Source organism: Macaca fascicularis, chromosome 2 (genome assembly GCF_037993035.2).
Source record: "Macaca fascicularis isolate 582-1 chromosome 2, T2T-MFA8v1.1".
Taxonomy (NCBI): Eukaryota; Metazoa; Chordata; class Mammalia; order Primates; family Cercopithecidae; genus Macaca; species Macaca fascicularis.
The window spans coordinates 102,642,302-102,659,820 of NC_088376.1; positions in this window are offsets into that span (position 1 = coordinate 102,642,302).

Genomic DNA, 17,519 nt, shown 5'->3' on the forward strand with positions numbered 1-17,519 from the left:
GAGAAGTGAGGCAGGACAGGGCCGGCAGGCAATGAAGGGTTTGTCATTAAGTAAGTGACTGCTGTGGGTAACTGGACCTCAATTCCACCAGGGCACTCTCAGACTAGTGTGGAAGGCACTGCTTGATCCCACCTGGGCTCAGTGACTCCTGGGAAGGAAGGGTGCTATATGAATTCTTGCCATACGCTTCTAACCTGCTCCACACACGGGCAGAAGACCTCAGCTTCCAGAGATGCAGATGCTGGCAGCTGAAGGTTGACCAGCCTGCATTAAAATGGTGGGGCCCTAGGGAATATTTAGAGAGGCACTAACAGCATCTGGTACTCTCTGCGACTCCAGGTTTTGTGCATATGGCTTAACGCTCAAACAGAAACCAGATCTTAGAAAAAGAAAAGCCTGGGAAAATTTTTAAAAGTCTGTGCCTTGTGTTTTGTCCCTAGTCTCTCAGAAAGTGGTTGATGAGTCTTTGAATCTTAAATCCTGCAGACTAGAATATTTCTCACTCATTTTCCTCTGGGTAATTTAGAACAATGTGAGGTATATTGTATTTATTTGCTCAGTTCATTTATTTCCTATTCTTCCTGGCTTTGCATCACCTTCATACTTGATGGTCATTCCTGATTCCTCTTCTCTTGATCACACATGTACCATTGGACCAGAGGGAAGAGGTTGGAAGTTGTTACCAGAGACTTCACAAGGTGAAATTTGATCAGCAGTGCCCTTTGGGTATGAATTTTAGCCTATTAGGCAAAATGATCCCACAAATACAAATTTGTATTTGGACATAAGTGAACATCTTAGAAAAATGGCCCTTCAGTTACAGGCGCATTCTGTTCTTTGTCTTTTTCCTGGATCCTTAAAAATGTCCCTATGCCAGAGAGCAAGGCTGGGCACCCAGGAAAGTTCAAGACCCTAGGTCCTCCTTCATGAAAGGCTTCCCCAGAACCAGCCTTCAGGACCCAGAGTTGGAGTACCAAGTCCCCTGGACCCTGCCCTGGCCCATCTCATCTCCTTAACATGAAAGGCCCTACACAGCAAAAGGTATGACTGTCGGAGAGGAATGTGCAATGATATTCTTATCATCTCTCCATTCCTTCTACCAAATAGCCAAGTCACATTATAGGGAAGGGAATTAGAAGGTCATTTTTCATAGATACCAAGGAAGACAAGGGTGGGGAGGTATGGGAAAAGAAAAAGAGGAGAAAAAGGGAAAAAAAGATGGAGAGATGGGTTAGAGTGTTTTTGGCTGCCCAGGCCTGTGAGTCGGGGTTATCTGAATTTAGAGAAGACTTCCCTGAAGCCTAGAGAGGTGAGGTGACTTCCCTAAGAGGTTAATATTTCCTAAGGTGACTTATCTTGTCAGTGGCAAAGCTCAAATTCAAATTCAGGTCTTACTTATTCCGAAACCAATACTTTTGTTCTACTTTGCAACTCAACACAAGTTTAATACTTAGCAGGCATCTGGGTGGGGTGCAGCTTCCTGCAGAGGTGAGGAGAACCCAATAAATGCAGCTTAACAAGGGACACTGATCACCTATTCGTCAACATAATTAATGATAACTAAATAATAAATAGCATTTGGGAAATTACTATATACACACTAAGCATGCCACTTAATCTTTGGAATAATCGTTCTCAATCCTGGTAGCACATTAGAATTACTCGAGGAGCTTTTAAACATAAGCTTGGCCTGTTATGTTTAAAAGTTCTCCACCTTCCCCACCCTGGATCAATTATGTTAGAGCGGAGTTGGAATACAACGATATCAAGATATTTTAAAATCTCCCCAGGTGATTGTAATGAACAGCCAGGGTTAAGAACAATTGCTTAGAACAATTTAGCATGCATAGAATGCCCTGGAGTGTTTCTGGGATTTGGATTTCTGTGCTTCACTTTCAGAATTTAACGATTCTGTAGATCCGGAGTGGGGACCACAATTTTGCACTTTTTTTTTTTTAATACTTTAAGTTCTAGGGTACATGTGCACAACATGCAGACATACAAAACAGCATGGTACTGGTACCAAAACAGAGGTATAGACCAATGGAACAGAACAGAGGCCTCAGAAATAATACCACACATCTACAGCCATCTGATCTTTGACAAACCTGACAAAAACAAGAAATGGGGAAAGGATTCCCTACTTAATAAATGGTGCTGGGAAAATTGGTTAGCCATAAGTAGAAAGCTGAAACTGGATCCTTTCCTTACTCCTTGTACGAAAATTAATTCAAGATGGATTAGAGACTTAAATGGTAGACCAAAAACCATAAAAATCCTAGAAGAAAACCTAGGTAATACCATTCAGGATATAGGCATGGGCAAGGACTTCATGTCTAAAACACAATTTTGCATTTCTAACAAGTCCTTAAGGGTATTAGTCCATTTTCACACTGTTATAAAGAACTATCTGAGACTGGGTAATTTATAAACAAAAAACAACAAAAAACGTTTAATTGACTCACAGTTATGTATGGCTAGGGAAGCCCCAGGAAACTTGCAATCATGACAGAAGGCAAAGGAGAAGCAAGCACCTTCTTCACAAGGTGGCAGGAGAGAGAGAGAGAGAGAGAGGAACTGCCAGTTTTAAGCCATCAGATCTAGTGAGAACTTCCTCACTATCATGAGAACAACATGAGGGAAACAGCCTGCATGGTCCAATCACCTCCCACCAGGTCTCTCCCTTGATCCGTGGGGATTACGATTCGAGATGAGATTTAGGTGGGGACACAGAGCCAAACCATATCACCAAGTAACACTGATGCTGCCTGTCTCAGGGACCTCAGTTTGCAAACCATTGATTTAAAACAACTTTAGAGATGGTATTATATAGTGATTACTATTTTATATAGAAGGCTTTGTGATGACCAAGCCAGAACTTGCAGTCAGGTCTATGATCCATCCTTTTAAGTCTTGCTCTATTTGCTTCATCTTGTACACAAGTTGATTAGGCCTGACTTTGTCTACCAAATGCTTCATTGAAAAGCAACTACAGCAGGTTTCCAGCACTGTGTGAAAGTCTGCCTGGTGGGCTACATTAAGTCAGTTCCAAATTCTTGCCTACTGGCAAGAAGAAAGCTGCACTAGAGATTATGAAGCTAATTTAGCTTCATTAATCAAGATAACATTAATTGCTCCAATCTTCTTAAGGAAGGATTGCTGATCCATACAAAAATATTTCATCCAAGACAACTCAAAGAACCTTCCTCCAGGGCCTGTACTCTGAGAGGAAAAGCTCTTCTGGAATGGACTCAGCTGTTTGTATTGCCTGCCTATGTAACGAGGATGGTCCTTAGAAAGCACAATTCTTGTTCCAGAAGATCCCTGGCGGAGACCTCAGGTGCTTCATTGAAGTGGGTTTTGGCCTATGTGGGATTCAGGGATGGCTTTTCATGTTGATTTAAGTCCTGTGTAAAAGTCAGAAGTTAAAGCCGAAGGGCATTGTAAATATATACAATTTTTGTCAATTAAAAATAAATTTAATTTTTTTTTTTTTTTTTTTTTTTGAGATGGAGTCTTGCTCTGTCGCCCGGGCTGGAGTGCAGTGGCCGGATCTCAGCTCACTGCAAGCTCCGCCTCCTGGGTTTATGCCATTCTCCTGCCTCAGCCTCCCGAGTTGCTGGGACTACAGGTGCCCGCCATCTCGCCCGGCTAGTTTTTTGTATTTTTTTAGTAGAGACGGGGTTTCATCGTGTTAGCCAGGATGGTCTCGATCTCCTGACCTCGTGATCCACCCGTCTCGGCCTCCCAAAGTGCTGGGATTACAGGCTTGAGAATTTAATTTTTTGAAAAAGAAGTGAAAGCCAAAGGGTACCATAAGCAAATCAATTACAAATTGTTTTCTATAGCATTTTTTTTTATTGCCATGGAGATGAATTTTGAGAGCTCAAGCACCCAAGTGATTGTCTTTCAACTTCAATCAAATTTTCATTTAACTTCCTCCAAGATTCTTGGAGGAGGCTGACCTTCTGTTTATGCACGCCCCCTCTCATATCCTCTCTCCATGTGGCTCTGTCCTTATAATAGTGGTTGTATTAGTTTGTTTTCATGTTGCTGATAAAGATATACCTGAGACTGGGAAGAAAAAGAGGTTTAACTGGACTTACAGTTCCACATGGCTGGAGAGGTCTCAGAATCATGGAGAGAGATGAAAGGCACTTCTTATATGGTGGCGGCAAGAGAAAAATGAGAAAGAAGCAAAAGCGGAACCCCCCTGATAAACCCATCAGATCTCGTGAGACTTATTCACTATCACTACAATAGCACAAAAAAGACCAGCCCCCATGATTCAGTTGCCTCCCCCTGGATCCCTCCCACAACATGGGGAATTCTGGGAGATACAATTCAAGTTGAGATTTGGGTGAGGACACAGCCAAACTGTATCAGTGGTTATTTCATTTAGAAGAGGGTTATGGAGCTGGGATATCCTAGGTTAAGATTATTTCCGTATTCTGTTTTCTTCCTTTCATCTTCTCTGGCTCTATGATCTTTTTTTCAGTCCAAACACACAAACAAGCTAAGAGTAAACATGGGAGACTGTATTATGTAGATTCTCAAAAAGCAGAGCCCAGGTGGGTTGTCATGCAAGTGATTAAGGTACAGATTAATTCCTGTGAGAGTGAGGAAAGCAGGCAGGACAAGGAAAGAAGGTGGACAGACATGTGAGTTCAGCTGAAGTCTAACCTCACCTTAATCCCATGGTGGGGAATCTGAAGCATGAAGTACGTTGCAGAGTTGTTCCTTCCTAGGGCAAGGGGGCCAGCCTTTTGTACCCTGTATCAGTTACTGATTGGCTGTAGGCCATTGACAGGAAGGGTGTAATATCCCAAGCATTTCTGGAAGTGGTGTCCTGTAAGCCATTGACAGGAAGGGTGTAATATCCCAGGCATTTTCAGAAGTGGTGTCCAGTAGGCCAAGGTGGCAAGTCTGTGGATAGAGGGGTAACTGTCCAACACTCCCAGATAAAGGGGACCAACAGCATCTACTACAGGAACTTTGCAAAAGCAAGGAGACTCTTCCCCATGTAAGTATAACAAGTGCAACTGAGAGGTAGCGATGTTTTCATTCTGTGACCTTTCTTCAGGGCTAGTCAGGGCCCTTGGTTGGCTTTTCCTCTTCTCTGTATTCATATCTCTTCTAAAGCCTTTAGGTATGTGAACAACATTTTTTATTTTAAGTGTCTGCCTCCACATTGAGACCAAAAGCTCCTTAAGAGTTGGGACCCTGGGCCAGGCATGGTGGCTCATGCCTGTAATCCCAGCACTTTGGGAGGACGAGGTGGGCAGATCACCTGAGGTCGGGAGTTCGAGACCAGCCTGACCAACATGGAGAAGCCCCGTCTCTACCAAAAATACAAAATTAGCCAGGTGTGGTGGCACATGCCTGTAATTCCAGCTGCTTGGGAGGCTGAGGCAGGAGAATCGCTTGCCCAGGAGGCAGACATTGTAGTAAGCCGAGATCACGCCATTGCACTCTAGCCTGGGCAACAAGAGTGAAACTCCATCTCAAAAAAAAAAAAAAAAAAACAGAGATGGGACCCTGACCCACTCATCTGTGTATCCCAAGACCTAGGGCAGCACCGGGCACATGTAGGAGCCCCATAGTTTGTTATTGGTAAGACCCAAAGCTTTCCTATCCCCTCCTTTTCCTTAACATTTCGCAGTCTAGTCCCTTCTAGACCACATTCAATAAAAAAGACAACAATCAAGACCTTTACATTATGATTTCTGGTGCTTGGTAAGTGTCTTAATATTATTGCAACTATGCAGAAATGAAATAAAGACATATCGTTCTCTCCAAATAGGTGAAAACACACAGGAGGCTTAGTCATTCTTGAACTCTTTTTGGTCCAAAGAAAGACCCACTTAGGGGCTCTTTAAAGCAAGAGGCAAAAACCTGCACAGAAATAAGAGAGGGACTCGGACCATTATTCAAGGTACTAACTGGCATATTCAGAAAGAGCAGTTTGCATAGTGGAGTTAACAAGCTCCACAAGGAATAAACTAAATAAATAAATTAAATAAATAAACTAGATAAATAAGCTAACAAGGAACAAAAAACAGAATATCTTTGGAATAGAAGTTCATTTCACAAAGCTGGTAATCTGTAAGTAGATATCACTATGGCATTATTATGATATGCAGAAATCAAACTTTATTCCAAAGTATTTTCTGAAGTATATTCCAAAACAGCATCATCCAGTTAAACTAAAGCTTTTTCCTTCCCATTTATAACCATATAAAGTTATCATCTCAACACAGTACAAACAAGAAAATAACTTGCACAAAAATGAAGCAAATATTATTTCAAAGGAAGCATAAATTAGATCAAGATAGTAGATTAAATACATGGTTTTGCCTAAAACTGTAAAAAATTACACAAAACAGCAAAATAAATTGGTTTATTTTGAGTGAAAATAGCTCAATCTATACAGTGTTTAAAAAAGGATTATGTGAGTACTGGAGGGGAATTCTCCCAGCTGCTTAGCCACTGTGACCATCTCTTCTAACATACGTGATTGGTGGAAATTGGGTGATTTGTCTGATTCTAGCACCATTTTCATCGTCTAGCAGGCCTTCCTCCATAGACAAAAATTCCTCTTTGTTCCATGGAACAAAGCGTTGCTCCTGCCCTGAACAGGTACCATGGCATCCTCAATAGCTAGTGCACTGGACTAGAAAGAAAACTCTCCCTAGGGTGGTGAGTAGAGGAAGAGAGCTGCAGTTGAGGGAAATTTATAAAGGGAATTTCTAAGGGATATAATTGGGGTAGGAAGCACTTAACAAGCCATGGAAGGATAATTCCTTTTTTTAAAAAGTTATTATTATTAGAGCTCCTGAGGCTCTGACCCAAGGATTGGCCCTTGGAAGAAGGCATGTGTTTCCTTTTCTTTCTTCAACATGACCACTCTTCTCCATTCAGTCCCTGATGTGGGCAGCATAACTAAGTCATTATTCTAAATTCTGACCTACAGCTTTAAATTTAGTGAAAAAGCTCCTTGATCCCGGTAATCTGTCTAGTTTGGGACGTGGATGGGAAGGTGGTACGTTACTGGGAATATGTGAAAGGTTGAATCAGAGACTACATACTAGATGTCATTGGGCACTTGGAACATAATGCTGCCTAACTTTTTAATGAAATGTGGTCCACCTGACTGCTTCTGCCTCCAGCTTTCTATGACTGAGTCATTTGAATGTTTTCCTGCCTGATGTCTTCCAAGAGAGGTCTTCCTTCAATACACTTAAGGGTACATGAACTGTGCTCATCTACGTGATTTTGGAAAAATCTAAACCATCTGGTAAACACATCTAGGTTTTTTTAGTTAATTAATTAATTAATTAATTAATTTTATTTTTAGATGGAGTTTTGCTTTGTCACCCAGGCTGGAGAGCAGTGGCATGATTTTGGCTCACTGCAACCTCTGCCTCCTAGGTTCAAGTGATTCTCCTGCCTCAGCCTCTCTAGTTGCTGGGATTACAGGTGCCCACCACCACGCCCAGCTAACTTTTGTATTTGTAGTAGAGACGGAATTTCACCAGGTTGGCCAGGCTGGTCGCGAACTCCTGACCTCAGGTAATCTGCCTGCCTCGGTCTCCCAAAGTGTTGGGATTACAGGCATGAGCCACCCTTGGCCCCTAGTTAATTTTTAATTAATTTCTCAACTTTTGATTTTTAAAGAATTAAATGATAATTTATATACAACAAAATGCACAAATATAAGTATACAGTTTGATTAGTTTTGACATGTGTTTACATCCCCATTGACCCAGCAAGTTCCCTTATGCCTTCCCACCCCCCACTAGAGGCAACTACTGTTCTGATTTCTGTTACCATAGACAAGTTTGATCTCTTCTTGAACGTTATATAAATGGATACTCTTTTGTGTCTGGCTTTTACAAATTCATCATAATTTCTCTGAGATTTGCCCTTGTTTCTGCATGTACCAGCACATTCCTTTTTATCGCTGAGTGGTATTCCATTGCATGAAAATTCTTGTCCTTTTGAGGATAATTGTTTTGATTTTTCTTGAGTAAATATCTAGGTTTGGAATTGTTGGATCACGGAGTACATGTAGTAAAATCACTTCTTGTTCTGCAGGAAGGATGAGTATCAATTATAGTAATTTAATAGGTACAGATGTTGAAAGTCACATGTTACAGAAACCTTAACCCCTTCTCAGAATCAAATTTAACTGTGATCTGTTCCACAGGAATATTAGCTATGTGAGGAGGCCAAACAACAACTGTGGGACAGCCAAGTAGAAGTGTCCAAAAAACTGATGACATATTGGTCTCCATTTCAGTAGCAGAGCAGGTTTGATGGACGTGTGACCTGTGCAGTTACACCGGGCCTTTGCTCGGAAGGCCCCCCATGCTTGGCTTGACATTCCACTGTCACCACTTTGAAATTTGTAATAACTTTTGAAAAAGGAACCACACATTTTTATTTTGCACTGAATACCAACGTATTCTGCATCTGGTCCTGCCCAGTAAACTGACCAGTGCCGGGGATGTAAATCTATGAGTAACCAGTATATATGTGGTTTCAGGAGTCAATAGAGTTAGTGAGTTTACTTACAAAGAGGGTATGGAGTGAGAAGAGAAGAATCTAGGGGCATTCTCTGAGGAAAGAAACCACCATTTAAAGGATGAGTAAAAGGACCACATAAAGGAGACGGGTAGGAATATCCAGAGATATCAGTGGAGAAAGAAGCCATGGACATAGCATCGAGGCAGGTACAGGCACATGCAGAAGGGAGAACAAGCTGCGGACACCAGAGAAAGTTACCAATGGGCACATTACTCTTTCGGAATTCTCTGGACCCGTCTATGTTGTCAAAAGACAAAATTACAGCGAATCTGAATATCTTAATTGGCTTTTGTTTGTGATTCTAGAATCAGGCAACATCTCATCCTATAAAATAGAATGAATGTTAGAGGAGCTGAACAGAGAAGGTTGGTTTTGTAGACAAAAAAGGGTTGAGGAAGGTGGATCAGAAAACAAAAAGCAGGCTGGTCACTTCAAAGTGACTTTCCTTGTAAAGGTTAAAGCAAAGCAGACTTCCCTATCATGCCAGATAAAACTGGCCTGTTTGGGGATTTGGCTTTCTCTCTTTCTCTTCCTCAGAATATCAGGTAAACAACTTAGTTTTGGCTTGGTGGCATTGAACTTCAGCAGCAGTAATTCTATTTTGATTTAGTCTGTTGGGCCTGGGACAGGAGCTCAGTCCAAACTAATAGGCGCCTAGAAATTGTGTTTAACAATGTGGAGACTTCTATCAAAACATATAAGGCCCTTTTCTCTGATTTTCCTCCCTCTCCTCCCCTTTCCCAGGAGCCATATGCCCTTTCTACTCTCCTGTCTTTCCTCTAGAGAGCTCAATTGTGAAGTAGTCAAAGTTCTGACATTTGGGGTTATTCCTCTAAACTCCATTTTGAATAGGCAGGTCTTGATGGTCCAACCCAGAGGGGATGCAAGGGTGGGGAGGGCTGAGAGGTGACAGCTTTAGGTTCATTAGATTCTTGAGAGTGATATCTTCAAGGTGAACGAATCTTTCTCTGTTTATGTTGGCCTCTTCTGATGTCACACTTTAAGCGTTATTATGGTAATAATATTTCCTTTTTTTTTAACGTGAAGTTTTATTTTTTCTAAATTTTATTAGAGATGCTATGTTGCCCAGGCTTGTCTCAAACTCCTGGCCTCAGTCATCCTCTCATCTCAGCCTCCCAAGTCATTATTATGGTAATCATGTTTCTATCTCTTTAAGATACACCTTTTCTCCAGACCAGCAAGATAGCGGGAGAAGAGAAAGCATAAAGGAAAAGGAAATCCCAATTTATCATATACATCCAAGGAAGAGTGAGCATTAAAAGAAGGTGCTGGCTACCTGTGAATCAGTAGTAATATAAGGTCTAGAAAAGTATCCATCGGACTCTTCAATGTAACCATCAAGACTGACTGCTTTCCAGTTATCATGGAATAGATTGAATAAGACCAAGACTGGTCAGATTGTTTTTTTAAACTTACTGAAAGGCACAAAGCAGATGCTGAGGCTAGCAGGACTTCAGGGCAGGATTCTAGAGAAGAGAAACCCTGGAGAGGTGGGCCAGCATTCTGCAGTTGCTCTTGCCTTGGGTCATTTGCCATTTCTAGGTCAGGAACATGATCCTGGGACTCTGAGTAGCTGCCTTGGCAGACAGTTACTGTTATCAGCAGAGAGGCCAACACATTTTGGGGAAGTCTTGCAGAGCTAAAGAGACAAAAAGTAGCGACATAGAGGGTTCAGTTTGTCATAGAATAAGAGGCTGTGGAAGGAGATAAGATAAAAACAGTGACTATTCACTATGTTTTCAAGAAACTTGACTCTCAAGGAGAGAGCAGAGACTGGTAGTAGCTTGAAGGCATTCAGAAAAAAAAAAAGATGTAAAAGTGAGGGCCCTAGGGACTCAGACTAATTGATTTCAAGACTCACTATAAAGCCATGGTACTCAAGACAGTGTAGTATTGGTGAGAGAACATTAGAATAGACAAGAGTCCAGAAATAGACATGTGAACATATTCTACTGATTTTTGCAAAGATTCAAAAATAACTCAATGGAGAAAGGGCAATCATTTCAACAAATAATGCTGGAGCAATTGAACATCCATATGCAAAAAAGTAAACCTGATCCATATCTTGCACCATACAGAAAACTTAACTTGAAAGGCTGGAATATAAAACCTAAAACAAACTTAACAAAATCCAGAATGTTTTGTCATTTTGTGTGAGGCAAAGATTTCCTAGGATATAAAAATCACAAACCTTATGGTATTAAGAAAAAAATTAATAAGTTGGAGTTGATGAAAATTTTAAAAGATTTGCAGACACTTCACCCAGAGAAGATAATGACAAATTAGCCCATGAAAATGGGTTTGAAATTATTAATCATTATGAAATAAAAATATTAAAACTACAAAGAGACACCACTACATCTCCTTTAGAGGAGACTAAAATAAAAAATGCTGACATGCTAAAAACTACTGAATTGTATACTTTAAAAGAGTACATTTTATGGTATGTGAATTACATCTTAATAAAACTGTTACTTTAAAAAACCAGTAGTATCAAGTGTTGGCATGGATACAGAGCAACAAGAATTCTCATACATTGCTGGTGCAAGTACTAAATGTCACAACTACTTCAGAAAACAGTTCAGCAGTTTCTTAGAAAAGTAAACATAGACTTAGCATACAACCCAGTAATCTCACTCCTAGATATTAATCCAAGATAAATGAAAGCATATGTTCCCACATAAAAACTGTATGCTAATGTTTACGGTGGCTTGTTGTGATAGGTACACAACACATGGCTCTCCAAAGATGTTCATGCCCTAATCCCCAGAATCTGTGAATACATTACATTATATTACAAAAGGGACTTTGCAGATGTGATGAAAGTTACAGACCTTGAATAAGTGATTATCTTGAATTATTCTTCTGGTCCTAATCTAATCACATGAGTACTTAAAAGTGGAGAACTTTATCTGGCTAGGATAGAGTGATGAGACTAAAGAAGATGGAGGAAACATGAGAGGGAATTGACCAGCTATTGCTGGTTTTGAAGATGGAGAAAGAAGACCATGAGCTGGGAACAGCCTTCGCCAATCAGCTAGCAAAGATGTAGGGATCTGAAAGCCACAGCCACAGGGAATTCTGCCAACCTACTGAGCAGAAAGGGATTCTCCCCTGAAGCCTGCAGAAGGGGACACTGCTTTCTGATACCCTGATTTTAGTGCAGCAAGAGTACCAGACCTCTGAATCACAGAACTATAAAATAATATGTTTGTATTGTTTTAAGCCACTAAGTTTGTTCTTTAACTAGGTTGTAGAAACTGATACATAGTTTTATTCATAAATACTCCAAAGTAAAAATTGGTCAAGTATTCATCAATATTCATTTCCACACTCATATAGAGGAATACTACTCATAAAATAAAAAGGAACAAATTGTTGATACATAAAACAACATGGATGAACTTTAAATGCATGCTGCTAGTGAAAGAAGCCAGACTCAAAAGGCTGCGTACTATATGACTCCATTTCAGTGACATTCTAGAAAAGGTGTACTGTGGGAATGGAGATCAGATCAGTGGTTACCAGGGCTGGGGTCGGGGGTTGACTGCAAAGGGGCATGAGGGAACTTTTTGGGGTGAAGTAACTGTTCTATACAATGAGTTTGGTGGTGGTTTCATGAAGGCATGTATTGTTAGAACTCCTCAAGATGTACACTTAAAAGGGTGGTGATTTTTGTTGAATAAATTATATTTAAATAAATCTGGCTTTTTTGAAAAAGTGAGCGACTTAAAGGATTTTTATGTCAAATGGGAAGTTCCAGGAGACATGGGAAGATTGATGATCCAGGTAAGGTCCTTTGACACTAAGGACCTTAAAGAGCCCAACAAAGGGATAAACACATTTCCTTTTTCCCTTTCTGAAATTCTATCCTTTTTTTTTTTTTTTTTCCTAAAGCAAACATTTTCTGGAAAATTGCAGCCCAGCGCAGTGGTTCACGCCTGTAATCCCAGCACTTTGGGAGGCCAAGGCAGGTGGACCACGAGGTCAGGAGATCGAGACCATCCTGGCTAATACGGTGAAACCCCATCTCTACTAAAAATACAAAAAATTATCCGGTCGTGGTGGCGGGCACCTGTAGTCCCAACTACCAGGAGGCTGAGGCAGGAGAATGGCGTGAACCTGGGAGGCGGAGGTTGCAGTGAGCCGAGACCGCTCCACTGCACTCCAGCCTGGGCAACAGAGTGAGACTCCATCTCAAAAAAAAAAAAAAATTCTATTATCAAGTCATGATGGTGGGTATTGGAGATTCAGAGAGGAAAAAGAAATGAAACTAGATAAATGACAATATAGCATATTCTCCCTGAGATGGAGGAGGAACCCTTTTAGGGGCCTCCCAGACTCCCTCAGGTATGGAAATAAATGAAAATCTGCAGTTTCTTCAATAGAAATTCCAGGCACCCAGGTAGCCCTGAGAAGTAAATGAGCAGCCTGATAAACAAGAAGGTAATAGTAGCTTAAAACAGTAGCTAAAGAAGTTAGAGCCATAAGATGTTTGGTTCCCTATAGAAACCAAAGATAACATTTTACCATATGTTTCTGAATTGTTTTTCAGAAATCCAGACCCCCTCCAAATGGATTCACTGTTCTGAAGACCTCAGATAAGGGGGAACTGAAGACTGAATGCTGACCATTTTGTTCTTTGTTCTAAATTTCTTCCTGAGGGTCCTGGAAAAAAAACATGCCCATGGGCTAGACCTTAACATTCCTTTCTGCCAACCCTAAGTTTTTAGACAAAGCTTCACCTCCTCAACCAATTGCAAATCAGAGTCTTTGAACCAAATTCTACCTCTCCCAAATCTCATGTCTTTCTCACATTTCAAAACACAATCATGCCTTCCCAACAATCCACTAAAGTCTTAATTCATTCCAGCATTAACTCAAAAGTCCAATTCCAAAGTCTCATCTGAGACGAGGCAAATCTCTTCTGTCTCTGAGCCTGCAAAATTAAAAAAAAAGAAAAAAACGAGTTAGTTACTTCCAAGATCTAATGGGGGTACAGGCATTAACTAAATGTTCCCATTCCAAAAGGGAGAAATTGGCCAAAACAAAGGGGCTATAGGCCCCATGCAAGTCTGAAACCCAGCAAGGCGGTCATTAAATTTGAAAGCTCCAAAATAATCTCCTTTGACTTCATGTCTCATATCCAAGACACTGATGCAAGGGGTAGGCTTCCAAGGCCTTGGGCAGCTCCACCCCTGTGGCTCTTCAAGGCTCAGCTCCCATGGCTGCTCTCAAGGGCTGGTATTGAGTGCCTATGGATTTTCCAGGTACCCACAAGCTGTCAGTCGATCTACTATTCTGGGGTCTAGAGGATGGTGGTCTTCTCACAGCTCCACTAGGCAGTGCCCCAGTGGGGACTCCGTGTAGGGGCTCCAACCCCACATTTCCCCTTTGCACTGTCCTAGTAGAAGTTTTCCATGAGGATTCTGCTCCTGCAGCTGAATTCTGTCTGGACATCCAGGCGTTTTCATACATCCTCTGAAATCTAGACAGAGGCTCCCAAGTCTCAACTCTTGCCCTCTGCACATGCACAGGCTTAACACCACATGGAAGCCTTGGGGGCTTCCAGCTTGCACCCTCTGGAGCAGTGGCCTGAGATGTATCTGGGGCCCTTTTAGCCATGGCTGGAGCTGGAGTGGCTGGGATGCAGTGTTCCATGTCCTGGGACTGCACAGAGCAGCGGGGCCCTGGGCCTGGCCCATGAAACCATTTTTTGCTCCTAGGCCTCCAGGTCAATGGTGGGAGGGACTGCCACGAAGGTCTCTGAAATGCCTTGGAAGACATTTTCCCCACTGTCTTGGCTATTAATATTCAGCTCCTTTTTATGTATGCAAATTTATGCAGCTGGCTTGAATTCCTCCCCAGAAAATGGGTTTTTCTTTTCTACCACTTGGCCAGGCTGCAAATTTGTCAAACTTTTATGCTCTGCTTCCCTTTTTAAAATATAAGTTCCAATTTCAGGTAATCTTTTTGTTCATGCATATGAGCATACACTGTTATAAGCAGCCAGGCCACATCTTGAATGGTTTGCTATTTAGAAATGTCTTCTACCTCCAGCCTGGGTGACAGAGAGAGATTCCGTCTCAAAAAAAAAAAAAAGAAAGAAAAAGAAAAAAGAAATGTCGTCCACTAGATAGCCTAAATCATCTCTCTCAAGTTCAAAGTTCCACAGATTTCTAGAGCTGGGGCACGATACCGCCAGTCTCTTTGCTAAAGCATGGCAAGAGTGACCTTTACTCCAGTTCTCAATAAATTCCTCGTCTTCACTTGACACCACCTCTGGCTAGACTTCCTTGTCCATATCACTATCAGCATTTTGGTTACAACAATTTAACAAATCTCTAGGAAGTTCCAAATTTTCCCACATCTTCCTGTCTTCTTTTGAGCTCTCCAAACTGTTCCAACCTCTGCCCATTACTAAAGTCTAAAGTCACTTCCACATTTTCAGATATCTTTATAGCAATGCCCCACTTCTCTGGTACCAGTTTTCTATATTAGTTCATCCTCACACTGCTATAAAGACATACCTGAGACTGGGCTGGGTGCGGTGGCTCACGTCTGTAATCCCAGTGCTTTGTGAGGCCGAGGCAAGTGGATCATGAGGTCAGGAGATTGAGACCATCCTGGCTAACATGGTGAAATCCTGTTTCTACTAAAAATACAAAAAATTAGCCAGTCATGGTGGCAGGCGCCTGTAGTTCCAGCTACACAGGAGGCTGAGGCAGGAGAATGGTGTGAACTCGGGAGGTGGAGCTTGCAGTGAGCTGGGATCACGCCACTGCACTCCAGCCTGGGCGACAGAGCAAGACTCTGTCTCAAAAAAAAAAAAAAGACATACCTGAGACTGGATAATTTATAAAGAAAAGAGGTTTAATTGACTCACAGTTCTGCATGACTGGGGAGGTCTCAGGAAACTTTCAATCATGGTGGAAGGTGAAGGGGAAGCAAGGCACATCTTCACATGGCCAGAGCAAGAGGAAGAGAGAGAAAAGGGGGAGCTGCTACACATTTTCAAACAACTAGATCTCGTGAGAACTGTATCACGAGAACAGCAAGGGGAAAGTTGGCCCCCATGATTCAATTACCTCCCACCAGGCCCCTCTTCCAACACTGGGAATTGCAATTCAACATGAAATTTGGGTGGGGACCGAGTCAAACCATATCAGAAGGTCTTAAGTCATCATCTATGGCAGGTGCTTGTGTTGGCTGGCGTATATTGCCCAAACACTCACCACCTTATTGTATGCCCATAAGATTTCTAACTGGCAGCGCCTGCCTGTCTTTGCTGAGAGCTTTTTCTGGTCTCCAGAATCCACTTTGTCATCCTACAGGAGGTCAACCAGAAGCACTTGGGCTTTAATACCCCCAGGAGCAGCCGTCAACCCATGACTGACAGGAACTGGTATAGAAACATCCTATAACTCCTTTGTTTTCAAGTAGAATAAATCTTAGGCCTGAGTTCTACACTGGCTCCCAGTGTTCCAGGTGGGATTAAGCTTCAGGTACCCATAGTGTACCTGAACTTGCTTGATGGTACATCCTTGCCTGTCTGCTTTCCCTTCCCTGTCTCACTTCCCCACTACCCTACTGGTTTTTTCTTCACCTCCCAATTAAACCACTTGCTCTTCAAGTTCTGTGTCAGGGTGTGCTTCTGCAAAAAGTCAAACTAAAATTGTCCCATATACAAATCCAAAGCAGGTTATTGTCCTTCAAATTATTCTGTTTATTTCCTTTAGAGCACTTATCTCAATATAAGATTATTGTATGTGTTACTTATTTATTGTCTATCTCCCAAACAAGGTTAAACTCCATGAGTTTAGCCTGCATCTGTATTCCTCTAGGCGATGTCCACAGAACAACTGGCAAACCTTTGTACAAAGCAGGAACTCAATAAATGATTGTCAATTAGGTGAATAAATGAGTGAATTCTAAGGAAATTGATTCAAAACTAACAGATGTACAGCCTATTTACCGAGTTGTGTTTCAAGGAACATACACACACACACACACACACACACACACACACACACACGTGTGTACAAGCTTATCTGATATGCAAGAATATCCTCCAGTCAAAACTGGAAGCTGAGGCTGGTTGATTCTGGAACACGTGCTCTAAACACCATAGTGACATTTTCTTCATTTGAAAAACAAAGTTATTTCTACATGTTATTCCTATCACAGAGGTTTGTTGGAAGCATTGCATTACTGTGTATGTGACATAGCTTTTAAAAGCATAAAACAATCCCATCTCTGGCAGATGCTGTTCACATCCATGCATGTGAAAATGGAAGGACATGACCCATGTCCTTGTCAAAGGTCAAGGGCATCCCCAAGGACATGACATCTGCAACCACAATCAGCTCTCTTACATAGATCCCTATTTATATTGGTAAAATACAGTGTTGCCACATGTGTACATTTCTGTAGATAGAGCTAAAATATATTTTTCCCTAACTGCTAGAACAAAGATTTTCGTAAATGAGGAAACCATATAATATCTTCAGTTGCTATGAGTTAGTCAGTGAGATGTTTTTAGGACGCTGGTGAGGTGGTTTTGAAAGTCATACTGTTGAAAGACAAATTTGGTACTGTGAAAGCAAACATGGAGCAAGCTGAGGTATGAAGTCACAGGCATGGATGGATGAAACTTGCAGAGGTGCCAAGAGCAGAAGCCCATCTCAGATCACTGGCTGGCTGGCTTCCAGCTTGGCTCTCTAGGTTCTTCTTTCCTTTCAGGATGCTAAATAACAAACGCCCCCCTCCTTGCTTCATTTAGGGCATTTTTCACTCTGTTTCTTAACACCTGCCAACATCCATACCCACAGGACTTCCTCCCTTTAAGTGGCTCTCTTAAGTTGGGTTTGTCAAGAGCAGAGTCTGAGACAGGGATGCATGTACACAGT